Source organism: Ambystoma mexicanum, chromosome 11 (assembly GCF_040938575.1).
Source record: "Ambystoma mexicanum isolate Mex_15411 chromosome 11, UKY_AmexF1_1, whole genome shotgun sequence".
Lineage (NCBI taxonomy): Eukaryota > Metazoa > Chordata > Amphibia > Caudata > Ambystomatidae > Ambystoma > Ambystoma mexicanum.
The window spans coordinates 1,247,251,591-1,247,269,353 of NC_090934.1; the positions used below are offsets into that span (position 1 = coordinate 1,247,251,591).

A 17,763-nucleotide genomic window follows, 5' to 3' on the forward strand; every position below is an offset into this window, starting at 1 on the left:
GGGAAGTCTAAAAAGACAACCCTGTGCCAATGCACTAAAGGTGCTGTGTGACACAGTAAAAAGATGATGCCTATGGAGTAGGTGAGACTTCATAATACATGAGCAAAGAATGTACAACACACAGCAAAAACACATGTGAGAGTGCGAGATAAAGGCTCACACTCTTACCAGGTGAAAAAATTCATCCTAGAAATCCAGTAAAGCTGCTGAGGGACTCGGAAATTAGCCATTCTGGAGAATTCTCCCTAACATTAAACCCTGCTCATTTTGGAGTTGCAGATCTATCCTTGACTGTTTTCATTGCAGCAGGATTACTCCAAGCGTCAGTGTCAACCTAACCACCTGTGTCCCAGCAAGAAAAATCCAGTGAAGCACTTGACCCAGTCATGCAGGCCAGTACGGATTTCTTTTCCCTGTCTATCATTGGTTGAGTAAAGGTGGTGAAGGTTTTTATATTGGCCCTGTGCATCCAGATGTGGTCTTCACCGCCGATCTGTGGCCTAGTCCAGTGTTAGGCAGAATTGCTTGCAGTACCCTCTGGGACCGCCACATACAATTAGGACTACAGGTGTAAGCAAAACCAACCTTTGGTATAGGTCTGTACTACAGTTTTTGGTAGCAGGGCTGAGCAGTCAGGCTTATCTCAAGAGGAATGTGAGCTGTAAGGGCTGTTACACAGAGGTCTACAATCACAATAGACACTCTCAACGTTTCTTGGTAAAACACTTATTAATTTATTACACAATCCTTTATAAAGCATTCACTAAAAGGAGGCAAGTTATATCACACAAATATACTACAGTACTGATTACTTAAACAGTTGAGCTCCCCTGAAGTAAGGGCAAAACTTCAGTAAAGTAGGAGTAAAAAGGCATAGGTTAATCAAACGAATATCGGTGATTCTGAAACAGGGCAAATCGTTCACCAGAGGAATCAATTCAATAGGTTAGGCCAAAGTCAATGGGATAATGTCTTGTATAGGATAAAACGGTTCTGGTTATTAAACGGTAAAGTCTTCGCCAAAGTTCTCTGAAGTAGTTTGTGGAAGAAAGGTTCGTATGCTGGGTCGTATGCTGGGTCACAAGATGATTGGGCCTAAAAGTTGCCACCGTTCTACGCACTTTTGCAGTGAGAGATGAGTTCTCTCGAGTTTTCACAGTACCTTACAATGAAGAAAAAGATGCAGCTGAAGACTTCTGTTCCTGGCATTTCCTGCAGATCTCGCTATTCCTTAGTCGTGGGGACAAGAGGGAGGATATCGGGGGACTACTGCACTGCACGACGACTGGTCACAAAGCTGGCAGGCTTGGCAAATCTTCAGTTCCAGTAGCTGTCCTTCAAGCACACATGCTGGTGTCCTTCTCCCTGGTTAATCCTAACCAGCTCCGAGAATGGTATCCAGGTGGTTTACGAGTTGATTGGTCCTACCAACTCAAAGGAAGAAGTCGTCCTTGAAGGGGTTTCTCTGTCGAGTTGAACTGGGCGTTTTGGACCTGCAGCAGGGCTTCACCGGGCAAACCAACTGTCCAGGAGTTGCAGCAGCCGTCCTCTTCCAGCTCGTCTTTGGTTTTTTCGTTCCAGTGGTCGACTCTGCCTTCCAAGCCAAGAGACTTGCCTTTTAATTCAGTTCTCTACCGTTCATTCCAGCCTAGCTGTCACTCACCCAACAGGTTGGCTGTCCTTGCCGGACAGTCAGCCAGCCAGAGTGCATTTGGGTCTCCTAGGAGACTAAGCACAGGGAGTTTCGGGCACCTCCCTCACTTCCTGCCCACCCCAGACACTCAGGCGCAAGAGGCGGTCTTCAGTCCTGAAGCCCGCCAAAGGCGTAGGAACAAAGGGACCAAACCTGGTTTGGCATGCAGAGACAAATTCTAGAAGGACCTGTCCAAAAAGAAATGGCGAAAAAAGAAGACTGGGGCCTGTTTAAACAAAGGAAGCTCAGACGCCATCTTGAAAAACATGGATCCCGTGATTTTTAGCTGACGGTGTTTGTGGTCGGGGAAGAATCATGGTAGTTCATTGTAAAACCACTGCCACCAGCCATTTTGATAGGAAAGGGTAGCATTTGACTGCTACATGAGTTTCTAGACACATGATTACTAGGTAACCCCTCCAGCACTCTATTGGAAGGTAGTGTGTGCTGGCTCTAGGAATTTAGCACTCTATTGGAAGGTAGTGTGTTCTGGGTCTAGGAATTTAAAGACTAGTAAAGTCAATTTAACTTTACTTTCTCTGGGAAACAGTAGTTTATCCCAGAGAAGGTATTTAAACCTTGGGACATCCTGAAAGGCTTCCCTGTGTCACTGCACTGAGGGTGCTGTGACACAAAAATGAAAAGATGCTTATGGAGTTGTTTAGGCTCCATAATCAAAGAACCCAAGAATAAAACGCACATCTAAATACATGATAGAGTGGGAAGAAAGGCTCACACACACTCCAGGTAAAAATAAAGTTGCTGGGGGTCTCTAAGGCGGCAGAAATTAGCACATTTATGAGAATTCTCCCTAACAGCCTGGACCACACTTCAACAAAAAATTTGAGCTAGAACTTCACGATCTGAACAGGGAGACTTCTGAGACTTCTATAAATGTGGTGTTTTTAATCCAAGCAGCATTTCTGACACATTTCTGCTTCCCCCCCCCCCCCCAAATCTGTTCACATGGTTTCGTTTGGGGACTTAAATCTTATGTGGTGTTTGTCAATTTAAATCTTTTGAAGCATTTTTAATTTTTGAAGACTTGAAAAATAACATGACATAAACGTGGGGGTTTTTGCCTTTTTTTTAGATGGATTGTTGGAAGTAAGTGAAAATATGTTTTTCACTGTACCAATTTTGGGGGGGGGGGTTCGATTTAGAAAGACCGCTCTGTGACCGCACAGAGTGGTCTTTGTAAATCAAACTATCATACTTGTCAAACCCCTGTCGCACATGTGCGCTCAGGGGCTGACGGGCGCTGTGAACCCCAGCAGAGTCGTCGCAGGAGGCAGAGGTGAGTTTTGGACTGTATTTGTGCCCATGTGGGTAGGATGTGTTTTTTTGGGTGGGTGGGGAAATTGGGAGTTTGGGGTCCCCCCCCCCCCGAATGACGAGTTGATGAGTGGGTTGGGTAGGAGGGGGCAGTATGTGATTTCTGCACTTTCAAGCCAGTACAAAAAGGGACGGGAAAAAAATCTGTTTTTTTTTTGTGTTCGGCTGTTAAATTGCAGAAATGACACATAGAACTGGATAGTTCCTAGTGCCCAAAGATGGTCGGAATCTCAAACGAAAAGTGGAAGGAGAGGTGGAAATGGACATGAGAAATGCAAAAACACGGAAATATGTCTTTTTGCATTTTGGGTTCACATGGATCGCAGTTGCTGTTAAGCTGCAGTGTGTGGTTTGTGGCGCTACATTAGCAAGCCTGAAGCCAACACTAGTAAGGCGGCATTTGGAAACATTAGCCAAAAAGACCAGGGATTTGTTTGTAGGGCAGCTGCAAGGCATACACAAGCAGAAAGACACTGTTAAAACGTGGCCTCAGTACCTGCAAATGCTTTGGAAGCTTCTTACCACATTATCGGGGGGGGGGGAAAGCCCTTTACAGATGCTGAGAGTAATTCTGCCAACAATTCTCGCTGTCAACCGGGCAATGCTTAGTGACGGTGCAGCAGAGAAATGCAAATGTATCCTTATATCTGACACAACAATTTTCTGCTGCATCACTGACTTGTCCTCTTCTATCAGTACAGAATTGATATCGTGATTTGAAATATTTTGTAAACCAATTCAGGGCAGAGCAACTGCATCTATAGTCATTGACATTTTTAACTACTCGTTCCCACGGCCTAAAGTGGGAGGCATGTGTTGGTATTTGCTTGGATGGTGCTCCTTCAATGGCTGGTGCAAGAACTTGGTTAAAAGGAAAAGTGTTGGTATTAGCTCCACATGTGGACACACTGCGTGATCCCCTGGAAAGCTTTGCCTGTGCGCAATATGAGGAATGGACTCTCAGAGGTGCTGACTTCTGTTGTAAATGTGCGTTTTATTAAGATGCACCGCACAAGAGCATGTCTGTTTGCCACATTATGTGCAGAAATGGGAGCTGAGCATGATGCTTTGTTTCACACGGAGGTCAGGTTGCTCTCCAGGAGGAAAGGTTTTAAATTGTGTTTAGGAACTCGGGAACAAAGTGAGACGCTTTCTCCTGGGTTTAGACCAGACGAAAGAAGAGCCTCTGTGTGATTCACACTGGCTTGTACTGTTAGTTTACTATGGCGACCTCTTTGAAAAGCTACATTTTCTAAACCACTCCCTGCAAGGCACAGAAAAGAAACCACATCAATGGCTATGAACGCAAAAATGTCAGCATTCAAGAAGTTGGAGCTTTTGAGGAGGAAGGTTAATGTCTGCATTCCGAATGCGTTTCCATTATTAGCAGATGCTCTTGAGGAGGTGGAGTATGATCTTTTCATGTTTTGCTGAACTAATGGGAAACCATCTCAGAACCACTCTCCAAAAGTTCTTTTCAGAGGACAATTGTAGCATCCATGACTGCGTGGTTAAACCTTTCCTAGCAGACGTAGGGGCCCGCCCACCACCCAATACACGTCCAGGAGGAACTAATTGAACTGCTGTCTACTGGAGAGCCAATTCAAAAAATTGTCCTTGGGTGGATTTTGGCAAAATGCAGTTTCCTACTCTATCCAAATACACAGTCAATGTACTGTTAACTTTCAGCACCTCATACCTTTTCAAGATTGGATTTTCATCACTTGCAGCCCTAAAGACTAAATATCGGTCAAAGCTGGAAGAAAACCTGTGGTTGGCTATTGCAAAAATGTAACCCAATAGTGATGGCTGGCTGCTGAAAGGCAGGCCCACCCTTCACACTAGTTCTCCACTATGCCACTGGCCAACTTGCAAGTGACTGCATTGATAATAATCAAGTTGTTGTACTTGAGTATGTCCTACGTTACAGTATGAAATAAATATCCAACTACTTTTAGTCCAGTCCCCTGTAGCAAAACATTCTGAATGCTGCGTTTACAAATATTTGCCTTCTAATTTGAGTTATTGCAAGCAATGATTTTGAAAGAATGTTGTTTGGCACCCCACCCACACCTCCATTTGGCACCATTTTACACCAGATAAACACTTTGGAGTCCATGTGTATAGAGGGGCCCAAGCCAGGTACTTTTTTTTATTTTTTTTTTCTTCTTATGGAGGGCTCGGGGGTCATAAAAGTTTGAAGACCACTGCCTATAGAGTGACTATTTTGATATCAAGAAAATTGCTATCTTACTGGCACCGCTGTATGTTAACATATATTTTGATTGCTAGTTTGGATGAGCACTTATCCTCCCTCCCTGGTCCCTAGGGGACTGTGCACATGTGGCTTAAACGGCAGAAGCTTAATGTATTAAACCTTTGCAAAATCCCTGGTTGCTTTAAAGTGGTCCATTATCCGCGTGCTTGCTGTGCCCTTGTGTGCGACGTTGCTATGTGTCTGGTACGGTGCATATACAACTTGTACACATGACTGCACCTTCAGTGGGTATGACCAAAATCACTGCAGTGCTGCTTTACTGTGAAGGATAGAGTTGCACAGACCCAGCGATATTCAAGATTTGAGACTGTCTGCTTAAGAACATTGCAGTGTCCCATATCCCCTATAAGAATGTGTCTATTGCAGTGGTCTCCAACAGTCGATCGCGAGCTACTAGTAGAGCCTTTGAAGTAGCTTGCGCTTGAGTTTCAGGGAAAAAAATGAATGATGCCAGGAAGTGCTCTGACCAATCACAGGCCTGCAATTCTCTATAGCATATAGATTGCACCTTGTGATTGGCCAGAGCACGTTCCTTGCTGGGAGCTGTGCTCCTATTGGCCACAGTGGTTTCTTTGTGCTACTCTGTTTACCCGGGCTTTTCTCTTTAAAAAGCACCATGGCGCCTCATCATTTTTGGATTTGTTTTGGAGGTGGCTGGGGCTGGGATTGCAGGAGTGAGCCGACAGTGGCATTCCAGGAAAACATGTCTTGCTGAAGTAAGGTGGATTGGTGTAATATTATTTTATTTTTTATTTCCTGTGCGCACAGCTGTTCCATGTGCGAGGGTCGGGCAGCTCGGGAGAACAAAGCCCAGGGTGAAATGGATAGCCATGATGCTTAATGTCTCCGCTTCACCCTGGACCCATTTGCAATCATGTGAGCTACTTTTAGGTGACAGGGCTCTGGCGAGCAAGCCCCCTCGGGACTTCCTCGCCAGAGCCCTGCCTTTTCTAGTAGTAACTCCAGGGTGAAGCAGAGATGCACGATGGCTGCATGACTCAGTTACGACCCTGGGCTCATTTTCAGTCATCTAAGCGATTTTTAGAAGGCAGGGCTCTGGTGAGCAAGCCACCTCGGGACTTCTTCGCCAGAGCCCTGCCGTTTGTAATAGTAGCTGCAGCCTTGTTGGTCCCAGGCTCTTCTTTTGGTGGATCACCCTCTGAAGAGAAGCTCTCGCGTTTGGTGTGCAGTAGGCCACTGGAACGTGAATGAGATGTGCAGGTACACTATTCCACTTGGCAGTGGAAATGGGGAAAAATGTAAAGGGGGAATCCCACAAGGGCCAGTGTGGGGGCGGAGTTGGATTTGAACTCCACTCAAAGGAAATGTTCAAAATAGAAGTTTTAAAATGGGGCAACTTCTTTCATGCTGCTTCTTTCCAAACTCCACACTGCATCAATTCCACTTTAAATCACTTTCCTGGCTGGGGTACACCAAAAATACAGTTGGTAATACAGCGATTTTTGAGTACATTAAGGGATCCATAGACACACTCTACAGTAGAAGGTTACCAGGGTAGCTCAGCAGGTTGAGAGACTTGCCGATATGTATTAACCTGCTTGTTAATAGTATGACTTTTGCAATTCCTGTAAAATGTTTGGCCAGGGCATGGTTTGGGCTGGTCGCTTGCTTATATTCAGAGCAGAGGTTGGGGTATTTCTGCCCCTGTAGTGAATATCATAAGTTGACACCCATGAACCCAGTTTAATTTCCTAATAACTGCTGTAAGCACAACATAAGCATTTATATGTGATTAAGCAGTTTGTCAAGCATATAACATCTTTTATAAATGACTTGGCATAGGTGCATGCCACAAAGTTAATATTTTTCGGAATTGCGAATGTGCTAAAATGTCATTGGTTTTTATTTTTTGACTAAGCAGAATTTTGTGTGCTCAATTATTTTTAAAACCATAAGAACACATTAAAACCCTCCTCAGGTTACATTGCACGTGCAGTCCCAAAAGAAACGTACAAACGAAACGACACTTGTTGAAATCATGGATGCAGAAGTAGGCAGATCATCTCGCAAAAGGCAGAAGACGTATAATTTTCATCAAGAGTGGGAGACCGTTTTCTTTTTCGCAAGTGTAAAAGGGAAGTGTGTGTGTTTTTAATCTGCAGTGCCAAGTTGCAGTGGGAAAAAAAGAGTAATGTCGAGAGGCATTTTGGGACAATGCATACAAATTATGAAAATAAATTTCCTAAAGAAAGCAGTCTGCGATTCCCAAAAAGTATCTGAACTAAAAGCTGCCCTGCAGATGCAACATCATTTTTTACCCAACCAGCAAAGAAAGTAAATGCTGCAACAGAGGCATCCTTCATAGTTGCACATTTGGCAAACCACAAATGCACTTTTACAGATGGTGCAGTTGTAAAAGGTGCGATGGCTCTCGTGGCTGAGTCAGTTCTAAAAGATTTTAAAAACTGTCCTGAAATTGTCTGCCATTTCAGGTGTGCAATCACAATGGAAAGGAGGGTATCTGCACTATCAGCCAATGTGATGGGGCAATTGGAAAAAGATTTGAGCATATGCAATATTTTTTTTCCATTCAGTGTGCTGAATCGGTTGATGCAAGTGATGCTGCTCAGCTGGCACTGTTTGCTCGAATGGTGTTTGAAGACTTCACCAACAAAGAGGAATTCTTGACCTTGTTGCCTCTGAAATCCACAACCAGAGGTGTTTATCTACAATGAGGTCAAGAATTATTTTGTTATAACAAAAATTCCATTGAACACGTTGGTGGCAATAACAACTGATGGTGCACCAGGGCGTCATTCTGGTTTTGTTGCATGCTGTAAAGCAGACCCCGATTTCCCTCCATTATTGCACTACCACTGCATCATCCACCAGCAGGCAATTTGTGCCAAAGGGATGGGGTTTGATCACGTAATGGCCCCTGTTGTGTGAATTATTAATTCAATTTGGCCTAACAACACAGAATGTTTAAAATATTCCTGGAAGAACTATCTGCCGCACATAATGATCTGTTGCTACACACGGAAATCCGATGGCTTAGCAGGGGGGAAATACTACGTCGCTTTCTTTCACTTTTGCCAGAAATCAAAGAGGTCGAGAAATGAAAACATCGGCCAATTATGCACCATTTCTTGGCTACTTGATTTAGCATTTCTGGCAGATGTTACTGATAAATTAAATAAAAAAAACTTCCAAGAAACAAAGTGTATCCACTAAGTTAAGAATGGCGCATCTCAGTTTGCCCCAATTTGGTTGCTAATATTCAGTCACTGATTTATGATATGGAAGTAATAGAGTTCCAATAAATTCTTTTGGCAGGAATTGTTTAATTCACATTCCTATATCGTTTGCCGCCAATGGAAGTTTAATTTTTATACATCACACAATGAGTTCTCATCTCAAATTGCCCATAATACTTTGGTGCCAATGCATTTCGGATACAATCCTTCTTCAGGGCGGTATTATAGCAAAAAGCATAAAAATTAGTTTAACTAGTAACAGTATATGTATATGCAAATATAGTAATTATAACAAATATAACAATTATTGCAGACATTTGTAGAGAGTTATTTCGAAAATCACATACCCATCCACGAGTCATGTTCATTTGGAGAGGAAATAAGCAAAAATAAAACAAAACGGTATGTCAATTAGTTGACTAAAGTAGAAAGACATTCTATCATTTTCTTTTAGCTCTATATATTTGTCATACCTCGGTCAAGCCGATCTCTGAACTCGAGTCGTTGTACGTATACACAATCAGATCTATAAGCAAATTAAACAACAATTTTGAGTCATCCTCAATCTCTTTCGTGGGTATGTTAATCCTAATCGGTACTGCTGTACTTACTCAGCTCCTGCCGTGCACAACGTGTAGCTGCAGACTGAGCCGCTTGGAACGCGCTCGTGTAAGTTTACCTTTCGTTTTAAAGGTCACCATGGAGACGGTACGAGGCGTCGTGGACCGACCTGGTGCACGTACGCCTCGCGCCCCACCCCTGAGTGTTAGCCCGGGGGCGGGGATGTCTCCATGGTGACCAGCACTCTGTGAGACAGTGCAAGTAGTTAACTGTCTACAGCGTCAATTGGCGCCGTAGCCGTAGTAATTGGAAAATTAGCAGCGTGTGTCAAATTTTTTAAAATTTTTTTTGTCGTAGTAGTGTTTATATGCAAGACATAAGGTCCGCATTAACAATTGAACATGTGGAAGAGATAAACAGTCTAGAGCATTTTCGCTCCCGAACATATTTACTGTCGCTACTAAAGTATTATGGGCAATTTGAGATGAGAACTCATTGTGTGATGTATAAAAATTAAACTTCCATTGGCGGCAAACGATATAGGAATGTGAATTAAACAATTCCTGCCAAAAGAATTTATTGGAACTCTATTACTTCCATATCATAAATCAGTGACTGAATATTAGCAACCAAATTGGGGCAAACTGAGATGCGCCTTTCTTAACTTAGTGGATACACTTTGTTTCTTGGAAGTTTTTTTGATCATTTTGGTCCTAGTGCTACAGGACCTCTTTTGAGATTGGCAGCTCCAGGCGAAAATAAACCATACAAACTACTAATTATCATATCTATGATTTCTAAAGGACAAACTGTGAACTACAACATGTAGTGCCCTTCTTATCCTCTTTTTCACTGATAAATTAAATACCATGATTTACAAGGAAAGGGTAAAACCATTGCTGACATAAGTGCAGTAAAGACAGTAAGTCCAAACTTAACCTTTTCAGTGAACAAGTGGAGAAAAGGAAAATGCATCATTTCCCTTCTGTAATGCAAGTGCTGACAGAGCATACAGCTAGTCCTGAACATAGACAAATACAGCAGTCTCATGAGCAGGCTTAATGAAGAGTTCAGTGACTGGTTAAGGAATTTCAAAAGGATTGAACCGTGTGTGATGTTCATCGCAAACCCCTTCATGGAAGTCGATGTTTGTGAAGAACAGTTTTGCTATGGAACTGGAGATTGTCAGCCTGCAAGGGGACATTCAGTTGAAAAGCAGACAATCTCGCACCAATTTCTGGAGCTTTGTTGATTACAAGGAGTAGAGTAACATTTGCACAGCAGCATTAAAAGTGACTTCTATGTTTGGTTCCACCTATCTCTTTGAATCTGCATTTTCAGATTTGAACTTCATCAAATCGAAATTTCAAACCCGCCTGACCGATGAGCATCTGAGTGACTCCATTCGAGTTGCTGTATCAAGTTATACACCAGACTACAGAGCACTGGTGGATGGCATGCAGTGTCAACCTTCACACTGAATGTCCCATCATTTTCCTAAAGTCTTTTTATGAGAACTTCTAATAAAAAAGAATGCAATAAAGAGATTTTTGAGCTTATTAACATAATCATGAAACAATGTTATTCCCTATATTTATAAAGGGAAATTACAGCAAAAAGAATCAATGTTTATGAACAACCCTGACCCCTCCTGTAGCCCGCAAGTAGCTCTCGCTGTTGGCCCCCCACTGAAAGTAGCTCACGCCAACATAAAGTTTGGAGACCCCTGGTCTATTGTATATAGAGGGCACAATGCTTGTAATTTTCAATAAGTTGCCCAGACAGCTGCATGCCAGTGCACACACCAACTGGCATAATTTCCCTTGTGTGGGGATTGTTGATGTGTGGCTTGTGGGAAGCGTGTGTGACTTTCGCAGCATCTTTAATATTGCTTATGTGCCAAGTAGCAAAGTTTTGTTTGACTAGCATGAAGGCTGACTAAGTTTTGAAATGTGTGGCACTGCCAGGTGTAGTCTCAGGCTGGGGATGGTTGTAATGCCCTGATGAATGAGTTCTTTGATTCCTGCATTCCTCCTTCTGGCGGCAAAGGGTGCTTTGGGCTTAGATTTGCTGTTGTGATTCTGCGCACAGAAAATGGTTGCAAATATTGGACAGCCAAACTCTCATGAAGGGAGAGAAAGACTCCTAACCAACAGTGGACAGATGCCCCCACCCCATCTATTTAGTTCTCTTAACAATGCTTGCAACCTGATCATTGCTTTCACTTAAGCCATTAAACACCAGCCAACTAATAAAAAGTGGCATGTCCAGCAACTGAATTTGCATTAAAGGGGAGTCTCAACCCCTCCCACCCCCCATTCAAGCTGGGGAATATTGTTGAGATTTGTGTAATGAAAGTGTACTGGGCAGGTACTCTGTGAAGTTCAAGGTCAAAGTAAGTACCCCTAAAGAGGTTCTGTAAAGCTACCCCCCATAAAAAGCAAACTGTCCGGGATTCAAGACTCATTTTGTATTGTAATGCTTTTGAATATTTTTTCACTGCTAGAAGTTACGGATGCTATACCCGTGAGGCAGAGCTTTTTACACCATTTATTTTAAAGAACACACAAATGGCTTGTTTACCCCCGTTTTCCATGGCCTTTTTGGCTCACAGTAGGGCTAGTTGTGCCGGCCTTTATGTGCAGGGGACCATGTTCTAATTGCACCCCCCCCTCCATGACTCATGCTCTACTCCATCTACATTTAGTTTGTTCAACACTTTGGGGAAATCGCTACATGATTTAATATATACAAATGTATGTTTCAGGGACTCGGGATTGCTGCATGTTCTAGTTATCCTTGTGTCACATTCTCTATATAGGTTGATGAGGTTCCTGGCGGGATTTTATTGCCCCTTCAGTGCGGTTTGTTTTTTCCCAACCACTTGACCTCAGCAGTTAATTGAAGATAGTTTGCCTGTAAACTTTATTGAATGCTTGGTAGGGCTAGTGATCCCTGTCATTAATTTTGAAAATATCTTTTTGATCATTGTTTATGATGATCTGGGGTGAATGCTTTTAATGTTTTTTCCTCTTCTCTAATGATGGGACCAGTTCATTCTGATTAGATGATGTTGAGCTATTTTCATGCTTGTCTGGATTTTTAAGCAGCCTTGTGTATCAGAGAACTGGCACGGTAGCGGGAGCTTTCTGACCTGGCCGTGAAAGAGTGTTGTTAATTGCTTTGCTATTTGAAAGCGGGAGGTCACCTTATTCCCTTTAAGGCAGTGGTCTTCAAGCCTTTTTATGCTGACCCCTCCCTCCCCCTTGAGTAAAATAATTTCTGCCCCCCAGGGGCCGGGGGGGGGGGTTTGAGTGGGAAGAGACATCTGACTCTTCTGGAGGATGGTGCTTGGCTCATATTAGCAAAGGCCTTCCTGCTTAGGTGTAATATTGACTTTTTGTTCCCCCAGTAAAGATCACTTTGCTCATGGGTTCTGTCCCTGCATACCCTCCTATTTCCTGTACATATTGCTGTCTGCAAGCTGGGGCTCTCTATGGTTGATATCCATGTTTAACAAACTGAAACAGGTGCTTGTCTTTTAAAGGACACACACAAAATGACTGCAGCATTTTAGGTACAAGAGCTCTGCAGTTAAGAACGTATTGCCTCTCCGGAACACCCACCTCTAATTTTGCGAACAGATGCAACTAGTTAAAGCCACAATGGGTGGAGGTCTTGGAGGAAGTTAACCAATCACTCATAAATCGGGACAATCGGGCAGGAACATCCATAGCAAGCCCACTATAAATTAATGGTTTTGGGTACAGACCTGGTTCACAAATACTTGGCACATACTAAATTGACTTTTTTTTATTTCTTCTTTTAGACAATAACTCCAATCATGGCACTCTTTTTGATTCCGACAATTCTCTGCATTTGAAAGGATGGGGAATTTGAGCCTTTGCAATTCCTGGTGAAGTTAATTGTAAATTGCTGATAGAGGGTATCGATGAAAGTAGAAGATAAATACGTGAAGAAAAGGATTTGAAGGCAGTCATGATTTTGTAGTTAGGTAAGATATATATATATATATATATATATATATATATATTTTTTTTTTTTTGTTGAGGGTTCATCTATTTGATGTTTGGGGGAGGAGGGTACATCTGACGTCCCTATGCAGAGTGGTTCCTTTTTTCCACTCATACAGATGAATGCTGCACAATGCCCACCTCATTTACAGCATTTCTTTCCTCTAGAGTAACTCTCTGAAGTATAGATGGTATCCTGATTTCTCTTATGTTATTGGCAAAGTGCTATGGGTTGAATGCCCTCGTGGATCATAGTCCAGGTCAGAGTATGTGTGCAGCTAGGACACAGAATGGATTGGTATTGGCAAATCACACTCTACCTCCTTAAAGTTAGGTATACAGTCTTTTAGAATGAAAGTAAAACAATATCGGGTTATTCATCTGTAGGTGGTCAGCCGACACATGTTTCGACCTTAGCTGTCTTCAAGGCCTTGAAATTGAACACTTGGTATGGTGACCAGGTTTGGAAGTTGATTGTGAAAATATCTTGAAACAATTTTCTGATGGTATTTGATGATAAAGGGTTGAGTCCCGAGAGACCTGTCAATGGCTGGCGCGGTGTGCTGAAAGTCTTTAGTGGTGCTTGGACATCCCGGATTGGTTGCTTGGACATCCCGGATTGGTTCCCCAAATCGAAATTCCTAAACTATTTATTTATTTTTTACCTTAGAGGCAAAACTGAAAGTTTAGTCCACAGGTTGGGGAACCAATCTAGGATGTCCAAGGTAGAGCGCGATTCGCAAATACCATCAGTTTTCTGTCCTATTCATTCAAGGTCTTTATACGTAGACCATGTGGAATTGGTGACGCAGCTCGCCGCTATTTATAAATTATAGTGGTCACAGCGCACTCTTGGGTATGTAACCCTACACACTTTTATGTGTGCAGCTACACTGAGTTGTGGGTAGCTGCATGGGTAAGGAGGGAAAGCGCCAAGGAGAGCAAGAATAAGCAAAACGCCAACGGGGCGGATAGGATCATGCTTAAGGGGAGTCACCCCAGTGTACAGCTCAGGCAAAATGTTTGTTGTACTGGTAGTCACATTGTGAAGTTTCAACTTGCCTTTTTCATACCCGCAGCCAAGAAACAGTATTAAGACACAGGAAACATTTGATGAAATAACAAAAAGCTATAATTGAGGCTTTAAAAAGAAAGGTAGAGGAGAAAAACCAGCAGCTACTGGTGGAATCTGGAAAAAGAAGATGCAGTGAAAAAAGAGAATGATATTGTAAAAGCTGATGGTTGGAAACTGACTATTCCAAAATGTATTAATGGCTGTTGACAAAAGCTGGAAAACCTTTGGCAGGGATGGCTAGTGTTCTTCATTCCTCCTACATTCCTTCCTCAGAACCTGCCCCTTACTTTACCTGGACAATTGATAGACACAGCATTAAATCTGCAAATGTCTGTGTAATGTTGCAGTTCCTGGAGATGTAGCTGTGCAACAACTGCAAAATCTTGGACTATAAAGTAACCCGTCAATTGTTTGCTTCAGAGGTTTTGTCGGACAGATCTAATTTGACAAGCTGAACTCTATCACCACGTCTTAACAGTGTGTTCTTGTTACAGTATGATGGTCATGCCTGTTTGGACAATGAATTGCCACCTAGACGTTACCACACACCAGCGCAATCTTTCAGATTGTTTTTTTTTTAAAAAAAACATTGGAATTGTAACATCACCACAACCGAGTTTGGTTGCTACATCAGCCCCCGCTACTAATCTACAATGTAATTGTAGCGCACTTGCTGCTCTGTGAAACTGAAGATGCAAGTGCTCTTGTGTGTAGAACTATTATAGTTGATCTGGTGAATTTGTAGGTTGGTGCCAACTTGTAAATGGTACATGTATTTGTGCTATTGGATTTCTGTTGGGGGTCAGCTAATGTTTTCTTGGGTGTGGTGAATGGTCGAACTAATTGTTAGCTGCTCATAGTGATATTGGGTGAAGTGATCGGCAATCTTGTCGTGCAGGTAGACCTGTAATGGATTCTGTTCAGGTCACTGAAAGTGTTTATTTTAGTGCAGTGATTTGTAATTGTGGCAGTTTATTGGGTGTGATGCCATGTTAGCTAGAGGTCAGATATGAAATGAGGGAGTTTAGAGGTTGGTTCGTGACATTGTGGGGTGGATTTGTAGTTTTGTATACTAAATCAGCAAACCTTAGTTAATGACATTTGAGTGCTCTAGCAAAGAAGGCAAGTAACTGCTGCAAATTCCATGTTTTCCAGTACACTATTTATAAGTCTAACACTATAGTAATACCACCCATCTTACACACAAAGAATCAAAACCCTTTTCCTAAATCGTTCGAAAGCAACATCCTCCTGAAATAGTCTGCAATAATCGGTCACAATTTCAAACTCATCCTAAAGTTGTCACAGGGTCATCCTGGAGTAATCCCCCACCTATCCTGAAGTTGTCATAGGTGTCACCCTGGAGTAATACAAGATCATCACTGGAAGTAATCAGAACTCCTCTTGGAGTAGTTTCTGTGATAACTCTAGAGTCATCGCATTTGAATATTGTGGCCTATACACATACTTCAGGATGGTTTTGGATGATCTCCCTGAACTAGCCATGGATGACTCTAGGATGGAGTCACCTGATGGCTCAAGAATGATTCCAGGAAGATCTTCCTTTTTGACTTGGGACCTCCTGCACGCCCAAAGCTCTCATGCCATGCGTGAGAAAGTTTTCCAGTCCTGTTTCTTTTTCCCTTGGAATTCTAGGATTTGTTGCTATACATCTAAAATAGGGAAACCAAAATGACAGTTTACTGATTTTCCAGAAAAAAAAATACTATGCAATGTCCTCACGAATGGCGTTGGGAAACTGGGAGGTCTGCACACCTTGTGCGTGCACGAACAGACATGAACAATGGCTGTTTTTAAACAGTCCCTGTATTTGCATGTGTGTGTGCGCGTGACATTTGTACACTCGTTTTTATTGGTGTAAATGCCTTGTCTGAGAGAGGGAGTGTTTGTTGTGCTTGGCCTCTCCGTGACTTTTACCGCCAGCCCTCTGGGAGATTTGCTACTGTTGCTTCTCCTCTTCTGGAGCTCATGGCCATGTGTGATTGGGCCTCACTCTCCTTAACCCTGGCCTTGCCCTTGTGTCCACCTGGGGTGTGCTACTGGTGCTTTATCTTATTCGGCCTCCTTGGCGTCTTCCTGGTGCTCCTTGGCGTCTTCCTGGTGCGCCTTGGCATTGCGTCTCTTGACTTGGATTTCGGGGTGTACTCGTGCTGCTGTCTGCGCCTCTGCTCTGGATCCTGGGGCGGTGGGCCAGCACCTAGTGTTGGTGTTTCTTCTCTGAACCACCTGGGTGTGTCCCTTGTCTTTGCTCTGGTGTGACCCAGGGCAGGCGCTGCCTCTCTGTGCCCTTTACCAAGTTCACTTCTGCTCTGTACTCGCAGCCTGTGGCGAGAGCGTTTTCATACTGTAATATATATATATATATATATATATTACACTCTAGCAACGCCTGTTACTAATGCTGCATCACAGGTACAGCCATGTGTTACGTCATCACTGTGCCAGTAAACCGTTACCAGCATGCACCTTCGGGGCCGTGCTCGAGTAGTGGCTGTGCAATGCTGAGGATTCCCGGTTCTTGTGTCTGTGGTGGACCGCAGTGACACGGGCAGCGATGCGCTCGTGTGTCTGTCCTGACTCAGCCATTAGGAGAATGCGTGTTGCGGAAGCAGGGCTAATGCTGTGCTTCTCTTGTGCCCCCGCTGTCATACAATGACCTCATCGTCCGAGGAGCCTTGTTATGAGACTCGGGGCCACTTTCGGCAGCTTACCATTATCATGTTAATTTATGTGACAGACTGTGGTACTGATGCTAGCAGCCACGTGTCGCCTTCAGCCACTGCAGAGTGTGCTGGCGTGTGAATAGAATGGGCCTGTTTATTTGGATTCAACGAAAGTGACGTCAGAAAGACTGCAGGTGACCTAGACTCGCGGCTGCACTGGCTATTACAGCACCCACCGCACTCTGCCTGGGCCTACCTTGTACCCTGGTCCTCCTCCACTCTGACTGCCCTTTGTGAATAGTTGACCTTTGGAATTCCTCAACCCTCTTTTTTTTTTTAAAAAAAAAAAAGGATCCTTCTCGAGCACCACTTCGCCATCAGAAGGGACTATAGGCCGGAGGTCAAGGGACAGCAAATAGTTTTAAAGAAACAGAACTGCCAGACAACGAAAATTGCCACAGCTAAACCAGATGTAAGCAATTGCATAGGCTGTAATTGATAACCTGGTAGGGTGTGGCATTGTGCTGCCAGGTAGACGGCACGTGCGATGCCTTAAACCAGTGACGGCTTTCGCGCCAGGGGCAGTTGGCATGCTGGAGCATGTAGTTGTGCTCTGCTGACGGGCCTCGGGCCCACACGTTCCCACATGCGCCGTGTGTGTATCCCTGCGGACTGCCGGTAGATAGGCGCTGCGAGTCTGCGTGTGTTTGCAGCGGGTGCAGCTCTGCAGTCAGGCGCCGTGTTGCGGCGGCGCCGAGTCCCAAAGAAGAGAGTTCTGAGATTTCAGTAATCTCGGCTGTGCTGCGGAGGCAGCTGCTGTAGGAGCACACTGAGCTGCTCTGGCCGCCGAGCAAGGGGGAGGGATAGGGCGTGATGCGAGCGCCG

The 17,763-nt window shown here is 43.7% G+C and overlaps 1 protein-coding gene across 6 annotated transcripts in view; it reads left to right on the forward strand.

Annotated features, from left to right (window-relative positions):
• The window catches only part of MYO9A (myosin IXA), a 1,154,601-nt gene that overhangs the window by 11,031 nt on the left and 1,125,807 nt on the right, over positions 1 to 17,763 (forward strand). The window contains exon 3 of one of the 6 annotated variants that reach the window (XM_069624659.1): positions 12,915 to 13,100. The exons of the other annotated variants lie outside the window; for them this stretch is intronic. The gene's annotated coding sequence lies outside the window, so the exon portion shown is untranslated. The remainder of the gene's footprint in view (positions 1 to 12,914; positions 13,101 to 17,763) is intronic. 6 annotated transcript variants of the gene reach the window in all.